Raw genomic sequence first — 15,119 nt, forward strand, 5'->3', positions numbered from 1 at the left:
ATCCAGGGCTCACATCTTGGAGAAACAGGAGTTGGTCAGCAAGGATGGATAATAGAAACACTAGTGGGGCCTCCTGGCACTGTTTCGTGGTCTCAGGAGATTCCTCAGCAAGAGGCTGGGGTGGTCCAAGGTGGTGGCAGTTCATGAGTTAATTTGGGCTCAGGTGTCAGTGTTGACAGTCACTGATAAATACCCAAAGACCTTCCTCAGTCTCTCCCCCCACTGAGACCATTCCCACACCAGTGGAGTGTGATGCCTTGCTGTGGAGGCAGCTGCCAGCTCAGCTTCTTACCTGGGGCGATCCATTTTGCTCCTCTGCCTCTGTTTCCTCCTCTGCAAAATGCTTCCTTGTGGTGTTGAGGGCGTAGGCTGGCTGGGGAGGCTCAATTAATTAATTGCCTGTCTGTGAAGCCCGTTTAGCTCCTAGAATAAAAGCTGCTATCGAAATCCAAAGTTGTTAGTGGCATAAAACAGCAGGAGCAGTTGAAATCAAAGCCTGATTCTGTTTTCACACCAGGATTTCGCTGGTCATAAACCAACAGAGACTGACACAGGAATGTGATACAGCAGCACTGGCCTTTCTAAATTAAACACTTCCCACATGCAAACTGCCTGAAAAAAGTAGGGTTAGAAAAAGTCAAGGCCCCTCTATCTCCACGATATCTCCAAAGGAGGTACCAGCACATGCATCACCCTGTACCCCATTGTTGGTGAGGCCTCACCACAGGTCTCCAGGTGGCTCCTGGGGTGATGGCCATGCTGCTGAGCACCTTCCAGCCTCCTTTCTCTCCCTCCAAAACAGGGTGCAGTACTGGCAACCATGGTCCACATCCCTCAGCAGAAGATGCCATAAGATGAGCTGTGAAAAGAGCCAGACAAGAAAATGGAAGAGGTCTCACTGTTCCCAAAGCCACCACCCCATCCACGGCGCTCCAGGGGTGCCTCTGCACGGGGCCTGGTGAGCTCTGTCCACAGCACCCTCCATCCCCTCCAAGGCAGTCACCTTACAGACCCCTCCAAGGGCGAAGGGGGAAGTTTACCAGCTGTGACCCATCGTGTGCTTTTCTTTGTTGTTTTGTCTCCTGTCCAACTACCAAAGCTCTCAAGCTGCTTATGCAAAGAGAAGTGGCACCTTGTCCAGTCAGGCTGTTCCTGCTACTCCAAACCCATCCAAAGCAAGGGGGCCCCTCACCAAGCAGAAAGGAGGGGGCATGGAAAAGGCATGTTGGAGTGAGGAGGAGGGGAGGCCAAGGGAAATATTTCTCCTTTGTTTTGCCCCACCTGAAGGGGCAATGGGGACCAGTGAACTGGGAACCAGCATTGAAAGACACTGCCTATGGAGGTTCCCATATCCCCCTCCTTCAGTAGCCTGGGCTTTGACACTGGAACAAAGGGAAGGGAAAAGGAAAGGAGGGAAAGGGATGAAAGGCAGGGAGAGGTGTGCAGGTCAGAAGTGTGGGAGCACCTGTGCCTGGCACAGGACAGGCAGCAGCCCCCAGAGAGGCCAGCAATGGCATCAAGCAAAGCTGCTCCAAGAGAGAGTTTTTTTAAGAGTGAGCAGTTGTTTCCCTGTGGCAATGAAACAGAGAAAAGGAGCAGAGGGACCTGTTGCTTCTCTGAGAAATTTCCTCACTGGCTGAGGGTGGAGGGAGCTGTGTCTGCTCCTGGGAAATGCTCTTGGAGAGCCAGGAAAGCAGCTGCCCATGGCTGTGCTGAGCTGCCCCCTCACCACTGTCACCTCTCCAAGGATGTCCCTGATGAGCCCCAAGGGAACAAGCACTCCTGTACTGCAGGGTCCCTGGGCTGCCTGCCAGGCACGGGGTGTGTACAGGACGTGCAGACCCAAACCCACCTCAGAAAGCACAGCTCTGCCCTCCTCTGCCACAGGCACCAGTTGTGGCATTGAAGGGACACACACCGCTGATGTGCAACAGGATGGTGTCCTCACATGGATTTCAGGTTCCCACCACCATGTCACAGCCTCTGCTCTCCCAAAACTCTATGAGCACTTGTGTAGCCCTGCACCTGATCTTCACTCCCTGTTGCTGGCTGCCACCACCAGCCCTTGACCCCTCTCCCTGCCACTGCTCCCTCTCAGCCCTGATCCTGTGAGCCTGCCCACCACCAATAGCCACTGTATGGGAATCCTGCTCCAGGGCTCCTCTGCTTCCTGCAGTCCTTGGGGTCATGTGGAAATGCATTCTGCTGATACCCTTTCAGTATCCACAAAACTACTGTTATTTAAACCACCTGTCTTCAAGGGCAAAACCAAGGTAGGACTAAAAATCCCTCCTTTGATCCCTCCCCCAGCATCCCAGGTAGGACAGCTTCTTGTTGGAGCATAAATCCAAGCCCACATTACCCACAGCTCAATCCTCACTCTGGTCCAGAGCCAGCAAAGGACCCTGCCATGTGTTGCAAAGTCTGTGTGATACCTAGAGCTTGGATATTATTTAAAAACTTGTAAATTAGGACAGAAACACCCCTCCACTCAGACATGCACCATTTAAGCCCAGCGCTCCAGAGGGCATCCGCCAGCCCTGGTGTGCACACTGGTTGTGTCCATCTGTTCCAAAGCACGGCCTGTGGGAAGAGCCACATTCACAGAGAGAAACGTGGGGAGCAAAGGGTGACTGCCTGCCCAGCTGCCTCCCCAGCGCAGCAAAGCACTTGAGAGGGAATGTGGCAGCCCTGGAGCTGGTGGCTGCCTTTTTCTTCAGGGCTGATGGGTCCTGGAGGTGTGAACCCACCTCCAGGCCAGCACTGGAGCCTCCTCACGGCTTCAGCTGAGTCTACCATGAGAGCAGGTACAGATCCCATGGGAGGGGTCTGCAAGAATGCACGGAGGCCCTAAGGCAAGAAGGTGCTCCCATTCACCACCCTGACTGTGACAACAGCCAGATTGCATTGGCTTTGCTCAAATCAAGCCAGTGACCAGTGGTGTTTGCTGGGTGATGGCACCTTTCCTAGGGCTGCCAGCACCACTGGAGCCATCTCTCTTGCAGCCCCACTGATGCTTATGGCTCAGCCCATACATTCCCACCCGGGTGATGCCCAGGGCCACTGGAGAGCCAGAGCCAGAGCAGGGCCCTGGGCACACGCCCCAGTAGCCCAGCCAGCTCCTGCTCCTTCATGATCCCTCACTCCCAGCGACCTCAGCCAACTTCCCCCCACCCCACTTGGAGATCAGCCCTTCCCTGAATGAGGTCTTGGTGAACCAAAAGCTTTGTTGCTCGAGAGCCCCAAACTCATCCCTGTGGTGGATGTGGCTCTGCAGGAGTCAGGAGCAGCAGCACAGCCCCCGGCGAGGCTCCCGCTGCAGCCTGGCTGCCTGTCGGGCTCTGGAGCAATAAATCACCATGTCTGCAGAAGAGAGGGTCAGCAGGGGTGGAGGACAGTGCGGTGGAGGCCTCATCATACAAATCCTTTGGGTGAGGAGGGGTCTGGGGGAGGCTGTGGGAGGGTGTGCTGCAGCACGGCTGGACCAGACCCAAGAGCACGGATCGATGAGGGTGATTGAAGCCAGCACGCACTGCGTTGGGCTATTTTTAGCACAGCCAGCAGAGCAGGAATTTGGGAGCCCAAGTCAGAATTTATCTGCATCTGTGAGGGCTCGTCAGGGGAGGACCAACAACAACACCCCATTGGGGTGTAGCAGCACCCTGATGCACATTTTGGGACCTGCCCACCTTGGCTTCAGCACCTCTTCGGTGCCTCTCCGCTGCAGTGCCCTGTGGGGACAGTGTCACCACCCCAAGGCTTGGAGCTGTGAGCACGTGGATGCACATGGACACAGGATGGAGACAGAGCAGAGGAGAGGGTAGGGGATGGACCTCAGGGGATGAAGGGGTTATTTGTGAAAAGCACTGATCCTACCTTAAATGTGTAGGAGGTGTCAACAGGTCTTCTAGTGTGGCTGCAACACTGCCTGGCTCCATGGAGTGGGGCCAGGCAGGTGTGGACCTCAGCCCCAGCCCTCTCCTCCAGCTCCTCCCTCCCCATTTACACACCACAGGCTTTCCACTCTGGGGACCTGGGTCAGTTTTTCTGGGTAGGTGTCCAGAGATGAAATTGTTCTCCAGAGAGAGGTGTATAGCACATTTCCTTTCCTTCAGCTTTTACTCTATCTTTGCTGCCCTTTCTTTTGGTTCACATTGGATGTGAACATGGCTGTTTCCTTCCCTCTGCAACTTCCCTGTCCCTGCAGAAAACCAAAGGAGCCTGCCAAGTCTCTGAGTTTGCATGTGTGCCTTTTCAATAATTCAGTGGGAATGTTAATGACACGGGTGTGTTGTTGTTCCTGCATGAGCCAATCACTTCTCACATCCCATCAACATCTGTTTTTTTTCACACTCAGCTCAGCTGTCGGGCAACAGCCATTTGCTGCTCACCTTTACTTGCCTTGCCATTAAAGGGCTCATTAATGTACTCCATCCTTGCTTTCTTTAGGACTAAAATATTTCCATTTCTGTCTTTTATCAGTTTTCTCATGGTTTATATCCTCTCCTCTCTGCACCATGCAATGCCCTTTTCTAATGAGCTCCTCTCTCTGGTCCATCTCATCTATTAAGCTATGTGAGTGCTGTCTCCTGCGTCGTCTTGCTCATCTCCTGGGGTCTCATCTGGGTCTATCATATTCCTTAGTGTTTCCAGCTGTGAAAGGAAATGATCAGCCTCACCTACAACATCCACAATTTCCTCCCACCCCACTCGCCTTACTCACAGCCTTCCAGTCTGGCTCATCCCCCCAGAGCATCCAGCTTTGACAGCCTCCTCCATCCTTGCACGAGCCCCTGGCTGGATTGCCCTGATTTGCAGGGTTGTGATGGAATGCCTAAAGTTTGTGTGTGGTGCCTGCAGCTTGTCTCTGCTGGTGGCCTCTTAAATCTGTTCCTCTCTCTCAGCACTGATTTTCCACAGCAGAGCTCTCCTTGGGCACCTCCAGCTCTGCAGTCAAGAGCTCCCAGCCCATCTGAGTGGCAGGAGGCCTCTCTAGGTACTGCGAAAGCTCCTCTGTGGTCTCACAAGTAAACACTGGCACTCTTCATGAGATGCAGCTAAATTAATTAATCTTGTTCTACCACATTTGGAGCCAAGACACAAAGGTTCCCGCTCCCTGCAGCTGGGGCTTAAAGCCTGCTTCTCCCAAAAGTGCCCTCCTGCCCCACCTGGGATCTGTGCTGCAGTAAGATTGGAGGAACAGGAGTAGAGCAATTCTTGGGAGTCACTCCAAGGGGCTGGCAGTGCCAACAACCCACTGGACAAGTGGCCACGGAGTACATTGACACATCATCCACCACTGTCCAGCTGAATCATCCCAGATGTGTCCAGCTCAGTTTAGGCTGACAAAGATCTTGTGTGCACAAAAAACTCTTGTGTTTTGATCTTTGTCACCAGCCATCTCAGGTGTTGCAATTTGTTACCTCTCCATACAACCTTATCTCAATTATATCCTCAGATCACTCTGGCTGTAACAACACTACCACCCACCACAGAGCTGGCACACACACATCTCTGCATGGAAAATCCCGGGCAGCCCCACACATGAGGAACTCTTCACCTGCTGACAGCTGACAAGCGCTGAGCTGCTCCATGGCCGCCTCCAGCCTTGCAGGGCGATCACAGCTCCTAAAAGACAGTCAGATGCAGACACTGGGGCTTGGGGAATGAGATTGCCAGCAGAGGCTAGGGAGGGCAGGTGCCTGGCCACTCCAGAGGTATTTCCATGGCAGAGCTCGTAGCCAGGGAGGACGGTGAGGTGAGGGGTGGGCTGGCTTCTCCTCTCCCACCATCTCACAGTTCTGTCCTAGACACTGCTGCTCTGAAGCTGTCAGGAGATGGATTCACCTACCAGTGTGAAGTCTGAGCCAGTCCCATTCTTCTGCAAAGCCCACATATAAGGGTGGAGATTTCCAGGTCCAGTGAGGTATTTTGGCTGGTACCAGGGTACAAAACCATCCAAAGACTAAGAAACTAAAACAGCACAAGGCATTGCAGGAAGCTGCCAGCAAGTGGGAGGAGACAGCTTATCCAGGGAGCTAATTTAGCTGGAAGGAAAGAGAAAGGATGCAAGATGTTCCCCTATTAAGGAAGAAAAATAATATGCAAGAGCAAGGAGCCAGAGGTTGAAGTGCCCATGGGAAAGTGGTGTAGATGCATTTGAGTTTAAGAAGCCAAAGCAGAGCTGGTGCAGATGCAGAACCAAGGCTGCTTTAACCCAGGGTTTAGAGGCAAAGGTTAGGATGAAGCTTGCAGAGACCTGGAAGCCACTGAGGTGAGTGAATTGTAAGTGGCACTGTGTTTAATCTGAGCAGAATGCATGAAACCGAATAATGTAATTGGAAGGGTTACTTAAACTGAGTATTCAGAGGGAAAAATAAAGCTTTGCAGGGAAAATAATAATACTTAGCACTTGTAATGTGCTTAGCATCTTCAAAAATTGGTCAGCCATTAACTGATTGCTCCTCTGCTAAGTCCAAAGGCTAATAAAAAGGGATGGTTCATTTAGTTATTTCACAGCTGAGCTTCTCAATAAGGCATGAGGAAGTGATTGCTGCTCTCAAGCATGCTGGTAAATAAACAGTTGGAAGTAAGAAAAAGCAACATCCCCCCAGCACTTGGTCACAGTTTCATGCTCAGTTCCTTCCTTCCTTACCTTGAGCTTGTCCAGTCCAGACCTGTTGACAGGGAGCTTGTCTGAAAGTCTGGACATCATGGACGGTTCCAGGTCTCCAACAGTTCCAAAACTTGGTGTTTCTTGCCCAGGAACTGCCCCTCTCTCAACATGAGCAGGGATGTGGAGTCCACGGGGCATTTGTCTGTGGGTGGATGGGGTGGGTGATTTGGGCTTGGAGAGACCCTGCTTATGGCCTTGGCAAGCACAGAGGCTGAGGGAACAAGGCAGCCTTTTGGATGGCAATAAAGATGGAGGTATTTTATATTTGTTTTACTTAAAAAGCAAACAGTCCCTTTCTTGTTTGATGAGCAAGCGATTTCATAAACACTGCAGAGAAAACATGACACAGTTGCACCTCGGTGATTTCCAGCCTCTTTTCTTGGCAGCAGCAGCAGAGGAGAGGTGAAGTGCCCGAGTGGCTGCCCCACACACAGCCCCCAGTTGTCTGGGGGTGGCCAAGGGCCTGGGGGCTGCTCCTGGTCAAAGCAAAGTGAAGCAGTCAAGAAGAGGGAACTCTCCTCAGGATGGAGCCATTCAGTCCAACATATGTACAGCCCCAGCACGGTGAACAACGAGCCCATCTCATGCCAGGTACTGCCACAGGCCTCACCACTTCAGAGAAAGGGAGCTGCACAGGTGCTCAGCTGCCCCCATAGAAGTGCTCTATTTTTGATGCAGACTCCACTTTGCTGGGGCACAGGCTCCAAGTGTCCCAGCTCTGTGCTGGAGGGATGTCTCCCAAGGGTCCCACCAGCCATCTCTGGACTGTGTGAGGTCTCCAGCTCACCCCAGAGCTGTCAGGACAGCAGCCAGGAGAAAGCCATGGTTCACCCATGGCCTGCCCAACCCCAGCAGCAAAGAACTCCTAGAAGATGCTGGGGAGCTATTTCTCCACCTCACTGTTGGGTGATCCAAGAGGGGTCCTGCTGCTTTACAGAAGAGATGCACAAGTATTCATCTCTGAAAGCATTTGCTGGGATAAAATACACCCCCCAGGGCATAGAGCTGAACTTGGCTTTTCTGGGATGTATCCAGCAGCAGCAGTGCCATCATTAAAAGCCTTTGGTGGAGACAGGAGTTGAGGGATCTTATGTTCCCCTGGCTTTTCGCCCCAGGCACTGCCTCCTGCTCTCTCAGCCATGCCTGTGGGCTTTGTGCTTTCTTTCTCCAGGTTTTCTTCTTCTTAAATGAAAGATTCCCCATCTCTGATGCAAGCATGGACTGTGGACCCTGTGCTGAGAGGATGAGCCATGTGAGAGCAGGAAGAAGTGAGCAGGGACTCCTGACACCAGTGTTACCACTAAAAGCCTCTCCCCTGAGGCAGGTTTTTCTTGAGTGAGGCACACAGGTCAGCACCTCGATGATTTACAGTGCAGGACATCATCTGGGGGACCTGGGGAAGGCGCTGAGCACAGGGACAGCAGCAGCCTTGATGGGTCGCTTAAACACATTTCTGACTGGAGGAAATCCGGGATGTAGCATGCTAAGGATGCCACGCTAACTTCTGCTAAATGCTCACATACAGCCAGGCAGCAGATACGTGGTCTGTGAAGGCACTGCCGATTTTCCTCTGCCTGCTTTTGGCATAACGAAGCCCAATGGGTGTGTATAAACAAAGCCAGCATCTCTCTCGCTGGACCTCATGCATCATTTATAGCCAGCTTTTCCGTGGCACAAGAAACATTTACATATGCCAGCATTAATTCCGAACGCCACTTCAAAGCCATCTCTGTCTAATGAACCCCGTGCGCTGTGCACAGCAAATTCCACCCGAAAAATAATTAGCAACACACGCCACCAAAGCGTTACAGGGGGAACGCAGCACACCACCTGCTGAAGCAAATGAATGCCTGATTTATTTATTTTTTGCCACTTTTTAGCAATATTCAGGCACTGACTCAAAGCTGTGCTCTCTTCTCAGCTTTGTAGGGCCCTGGGAAGCATCACATTCCCACTCTGCTTTCCAGGTTGAGGGGTGATTGATTGGGGGGGGGTTATATAGAATCATAGAAAGGCTTGGGTAGGAAGGGACCTCAAAGATCATCTAGTTCCAACCCCCTCACCACGGGCATGGGCAAGGCATATGTTTTTCTTAGATCACAGCTGGACAGAGCTGTGCAAGACCCTGCTGATTTCTCTGTGCTGGGAGTGCCAGTCGGGATTTAGAGTGCAAGCAGCTCTCTGTCCCTTTCTCTGAAGCTGTACAAGTCCCAGGCTTTTGGGATGCTGTCATCTCCTGACCAGCCACAGGCTGGTGGCCGGGAGCAGGACAGGACACACCAAGTCTCACCCCAGTCTGATGGTCCCACGGATGCTTTAGCCCCTAACTAGCATCAGCTTCACTGAGAAAAAAAAAGAAACTGGAAAGAGATCAGGAGATGAAGGTTTTGGTGCCTATACCAGCCATGGTGCTCCCACCCCTACTGTGGGTAGCTACTACTGTGAACAGCTCAGGGAACCAAGCTGGCTGCACAGAAATTATTTCCTTTAATCTGTGTCAGAGCTGCCCAGTCCAGCTCATGGCAGGAGGAGCAGCATGTTTTGCTCAAGGCCTGACGTGGTGGCATTGCCAATGGGACACCCAGGTAACAAACCACCATGGGAGAGGGATGGAGGCCAAACCTGGAGGTGGCTGTGGGCACAGGGGGATCGACTGCACCGGGATGATGCTGGGATCATGGATTCTCCTGGTTCTGTCCTCCTGGACTGGAAGGAAGGTGCTCAGCAGGATGCTGCTCTCAGCCCCGTGCTGTGCTGCCCGTGTGGTCTTGACCCCGTATCAAACCACGGGATTCAAACTGTCAGTCTCTGCCTTGTTAGGATGCAAGGGGTTAAACTGTTCTTCCTATGCAAATTATGCTTAATTAATCCTTTTCATCAGTTGCAAATATACCTTCTGAACCCTATTAAAAACATGAATATGCAAATTAAGACCTTTTTTAATACTCATTTTCAAGGACTTGGAGTCAGGCTTGATTATTCGATTCCCGTTAACAGCCTGTAAAACCTGGTGCAAAATTTAATTTCCATTTTAAGTTACCAAAAAAAAATATGAATCTATTGGTAATTAAGCTAATTACAGTGTTACACTAAAGAGGAGACAAACAAGGAGGACAAGATCATTCATTACATTTAACACCGGTTACAGGACCTAGGGACTGTCCTGAGTTAACCGTGAAGCCAGGAAAGAGCCGTGATGGAAACAAGGTGCATGTGAGGAGGTTGTGGCTTCTGGGGGGCCCAGTGTCTTCCTCACCTTGGGAACACATCTCCTTCAGTCCCATGAGCCACCCTCCTCCTCCTCCTAAGAACAGAAGCAAGGAAGAGAAGGTGCAGCCAGGCTGGAGGGGTGTTGTAGCTGTCGTGGGGTCTCTGCACAGGGCAGGAACATGCTTGGGGTTGGAATTTCAGAGTAACCTGTAGAACCACCCTATCTGCCAGAGGGACTGGGGCTGGGCATCCTACGCAGTGGGATTTCCATCCACCCACAGCACTTTCTCCATGTGTGGAGTGCAGAGGGGAGGTTAGCTGACAACTCCCTTCACAGTGGCAAAGCCAACAGGGAATGACCAGACTCTGCAGAGGCACCTACAAACCACTGCTCCACAGCCACACTGGGAAGCAAATAGAGGTACAGGATGTGACTCCCTATAGTTCATGCCCATGCCCAGCATATGTTGGCAGATGCCAACCAAACCAGCTCAGCCTACACCACACAAACCTCCCCTGCTGGGCAGTGCTGGTGGCTCCCAACTTGCCCATCAAGCTTCCCGTGTTTCCCAGCTCTGCCTGCATGCAATTAGAAGTGATGCTATAGGCTATTAATTATGGTTTACCACCACAGTGATTTCTTCAAATCAGTCATTAGGACACCCGGGGTCTATTCTGCACTTGCTGTTTTCTTGAGAGTTTGCAAAGTTAACAGGCAACTTGTGAGAGCTGTAATCCTCACCTCGGGGAAGCAGCTCAGGGATGGCAGCGCTCCATGGCAGGCTCGGGCGAGGAGTCCCACGACTGGGGTGGAAGCACAAAGGTGATGCTCTGCCCACAGGAACCAGGGCTCAGCGTCCAGGATACTGGTGCAGGAGACTCCATCATTGAACTGAAGTGCTGGCATTACCTACAGACTTACCCAAAGACATCCAACACCGGCAGGATGGATCCATCCAAGGGATTCGTGCTATCTGGGGAGCTTTTCTCACTCCCCCTTGTCTCAGCGCAGCTGCTGGGATGGGCGCCTCAGTTCCCTATGGATTTGGTTCATTCCCTGCCATCGTCTCCTCTCCAGGGCTGTTCCTTCCCCTCCCAGGACTCACGGCGAGAGGAGCTGTCACTTCAGAGCACGCCACTCACGGGCGGCTCTGCCTCGTAACAACGGGATCGGAGCCGGAGCCGATCACGTACATCCCCAAGGGCTGGAGCGTGACTCCCAAAACAAGCTGAGGGAAGACATGTGCACATGGAGGAGCTGGGAGAGCTGCAAAGGGGAGAAGGGGTGAAAGAGGGACAGTGTGACTTGCCATCACCCCATTATGTATGTGGCTCTGCATGGTCAGCGGGGAGTGGGAGGCACCTCCAAAACACAGGAGCCAATTGATGTCCATGCTCTCCAATTCTCATTAGGGAGGCCTGTCCTTGGCAGTGGTTATGGGGCAGCCTGGCAGATGAACCAGCCACCAGCAAGGCGAAGTGCCTGCCATTGTACAGCACAAATGTCACCCAGTAGATGCTCGTGGAGAGAGAAAAGGTCCACCTGCCAAACTTCAGAGCCTTTCAAGTGCCTGCAGAACACTTCCCATCATGTTGATACCAGAAATTTCTGATCAGATCAATGGAGTGTGATGACAGAGATGATAAGGGAAATGCTCTTGTCCTCTAGCCAAGCCCTGTGCCTGGCACATTCTCCTGCATGTGCATCCTCCTGCCCTTTGACCTGCCTGGTGCACCTTGTCTACTGTATCATATTTTGGGGGGAGTCAGGGATGCAGAATTACCTCCTCAGTCCCTACAAGCAATGATCTTGCTCCCCGAACCATGAGATATGACTGCCCTTATTACTTTAGCTTGCATAGCTGCAGAGTCCTGCTAATGGTCATAAAATTACCCAGTCCTTATTTAAATCCTACAGCCGTCTGTGTTTCAATGACCTCCTGATGGTCTCTGGCTTTGTTCCAGGTTGAAGAAGCATCAGAGAGACCAGGAGGGAAAAAGAGGCAGTGGGAGGATTAAAGAAAAACAACCAAAACCACAACAAGCAACAAAGAGAATTCAAAGTGAAACGGGGAATATTAAAGAGAGCTCAATCAGTCAGCTGGAGAGTTCAAAAAAACATCACCTGTCACAAAGAGAAGGAATATGCATCAGGTAAAATTAGCAACACTAATAAACTCATCAGCACTGGAGCCTGGGCCAGGAAACAGCAGAGGGAAGACAAAGGGGTTGGTAGAGGCTTGATCCCATGTTGGGGAAGCAGAAGAAAACTGAAAAACCTGAGGGAATATGCTTTGACAGAGGAATGTGGTTTGGGTGGCAACCGAAGGCATGGGCTGCTCCTGAGACCTCCAGTAGCAAGGAGCTGCCTTTGTGCTCCTTAACTTACACGGCAGCGGTTTCTTTAAAGTCTGTTTTCTTTCTGTTTTGTCCCTTGTATTTGCTCTGAGGGGAAACAGAAGGAAGGCTGAAGACACAGACACAGTGGGTGGAAGGAGCAGGAGGAGCTGCTGGGATGACCACCCAGGACCAGGGTCTGCAGCAGTCCCTGGGAGAAGGCTTTGGCCACTGGTTTCTATATAGAAGGTTTCTGGAGCAAAAATCTCCTCTTTACTTTGGATGCCAGACCGTTCCCCTGTCCTTTCAAATAACATCTGCAAACTCCCAGAGTACCAATAAATTTTACAATAATAATTCCCCCAAACGAGAAACAAGAACTGGAAAACCCCCAAGCAGCAGAGAACTGTTTTAACGTAACTAAGCTCCAACACAGACTTCCATCAATTTTGCAGCAAATCTGAGTCATGAAATTAAAAGTAGCATCAGCATATTTCCTATTAGCTAGGGTTCCTTTTTCAGAACAGATCATACATTCCTACCCTATTTTTCTAGACACTTGTGTCAATGCGATATCATCAGATGCCGTTCAGTCGCTCCTCTTAGCCTGAAAAAAGCTTTCCTGTTGGGAAGGATGGGATTTTAATATTTAAAAAAGACTTCATGAAAGAGCTTTGCTGATTTTTTATTTATTTATTTATTTATTTAATATCCCTCCCCTGATCAGAGTGGGCGCGTTTTGTAGCTTTTAAATATCATGCAAGTTTCAGCAACGCTGCTATTAAATCCGAATCTGCTGTCACAGCAGGCAGTGGGAATGTGATTCACACCAGCACAGAGAGCCTGTTCCATCCTCCCCAGCTCCTGTCGTTAGCTACAGTCACCTGGCATCTGACACAGTCATCGTTTTCCCAATGTCTTCAAACAGCAAAAAACTACAACAGAACCAAACCTGCCCTGGCTGTGCCCTCTCCCACATTGAGCAGCACGGCCCGCTGGGGTCTGACATCACCTTGGTGATGTCCTAGGAAGGCTCTTGCCTTTCTTTTCCCAGGGTTTATTTTGACATGTCCACCTGTCAGCCCAACTCACACCACTCTCAGCTGTCTCTGAGCCCACAGCTGGGCTGGGAAATTAAAAGGGTGGGTGCTGCTCCTTGTTTGAGCACTGGAGCACAGGGAGGGGAGCGATGGAGAACCAACAGCAATGCTGGCACTGCTGGCTTCTCTCTCTGCCCAGCACCCTGTTTCTTCAATCAACCCCCAGCTCTGCTCCTGCCCTCCACCCTCTAGGTACCCAACTCCATCACAGCTTCATGCTCTATTATCCTATAGTGTTACAGGGAGAGGATCCAAAACTAACATCTACAAACCCCGACCTTCTCCTGGCTGATCCCAAAAGGGTTTCCTTAGTTCCTTCTCAGTCATCATGCACTTTCAGGACAATGCTGAGGCTCATGCAAACAACACAGTACGATGCCAAGAGCCAGGAGACACGAAGTGGGAGCAAAAGGCACCATGTTCAGAGATGTGCCCTTAGGAGAGGCACAAACCTTGCAATACCTGCCTTAGCCCAGAGCTCTGCTGCTTTCACCGACTGCATGGCAGCACCTGACATCTCCTTGCCCGTTTGGTGTTTATATATGCACACAGATGGAAAGGGTTGATCAGCAGAGGAGCAGGGACTCATGAGCAGTTTGAGTGAAGGGAAGCTTCAGGCAACACTGCAAACAAGACGGTGCTCTGACACACACAGTCCCTCTAATAAATCACATTTTACAGTCTATAAACCCAGCGAGCGAGCACAGAGACCCAGCGAGCACATGCACACTTGTGATCGCTCTTGCCTCTCCCCTACAACCAACTGCAAATTTATTACCTATCTCCCAAGATTTTCTAAAAGGATTTTCCACAAATGGAGCTGGAGCTTTGCAAGTGATGAGCCAAACCCAGATGGGATTCACCTCAGGTGGTGGCAACTGGGATCTCTGTTTGCATTGCCCCAGGGGGCTGCACCCATGGAAGGGGCAGTGAACACAGGGCCCTGTGATGGGCTTCTGAGCCCCGTGTAGCTGGGCAAGGAAGGAGCAATCACTGTGAAATTCAGTGTCACAGTTACTCCTCACAGCTCTGTCGTGGCTCAGAAAAGCAGAATGGTGGCAGAGATGGGAGCTGCCGTGGTGGCAGTGTACAGCCATGTGTTTGGGGCTTCATCCTGAATTCAGTGTTGGAGCTAGAAACTGGGGAGGCTCAGCTCCTCTTCTCCGTGTCCCACAGGTGGCCCAAGTGGCTTTGCAGTGGCCACACTTCCACATGAAAAACTCCCAGGCTTCCACCAGTGAGCCTTAGAGTAGTCAAGCTTCTCAAAAGTCCCAGTTTCATGCAGTGCCCAAGCCTGCTCGCTGTGCAGCAGTGCAATGCCATGAGCAAGGACAGGGATGCTGCTGGCCAAAGCAGGACAGTTATCCAGCAGTTTCCCAAGCTGTGGAGAGGACCAGGTGCTGCACCATGCCGGCACATCTAGCCAAGCACCCATCCTCACCACACACCTCTCTCAGCCGTGCTGCTGTATTAAACTTAGTTGAACAAATCAGTCTTGCTGGGAGTACAGGGAGCAGAGCAGTAATTCATCTGTCTCCTCCCCACCGGAGGCATCTCAGAAGACTACTGTGTGTTCTACCTGAACTTATTATCCTTTCACTCCTGGGAGGCAACTTTCCAGTGGGCAGAATGCATTTTCCCTTGTTGCTCTCCAGCATCGCTTCTCGCCTCACCTGTGTTTTGCTAAGATAGAGGGTTTATTGTAAACTTATTAATTACTTCATTTCTCCTGCAAGGAGCCAAGAGAAAAATTTTCAGAGGCAGCCAGGATCCGCTATTGTGTCGGCGGAGGAGCT

Source organism: Pipra filicauda, unplaced genomic scaffold, assembly GCF_003945595.2.
Source record: "Pipra filicauda isolate LSUMZ 115617 unplaced genomic scaffold, ASM394559v2 scaffold31_size4109673_pilon, whole genome shotgun sequence".
In the NCBI taxonomy this organism is placed as follows: Eukaryota; Metazoa; Chordata; class Aves; order Passeriformes; family Pipridae; genus Pipra; species Pipra filicauda.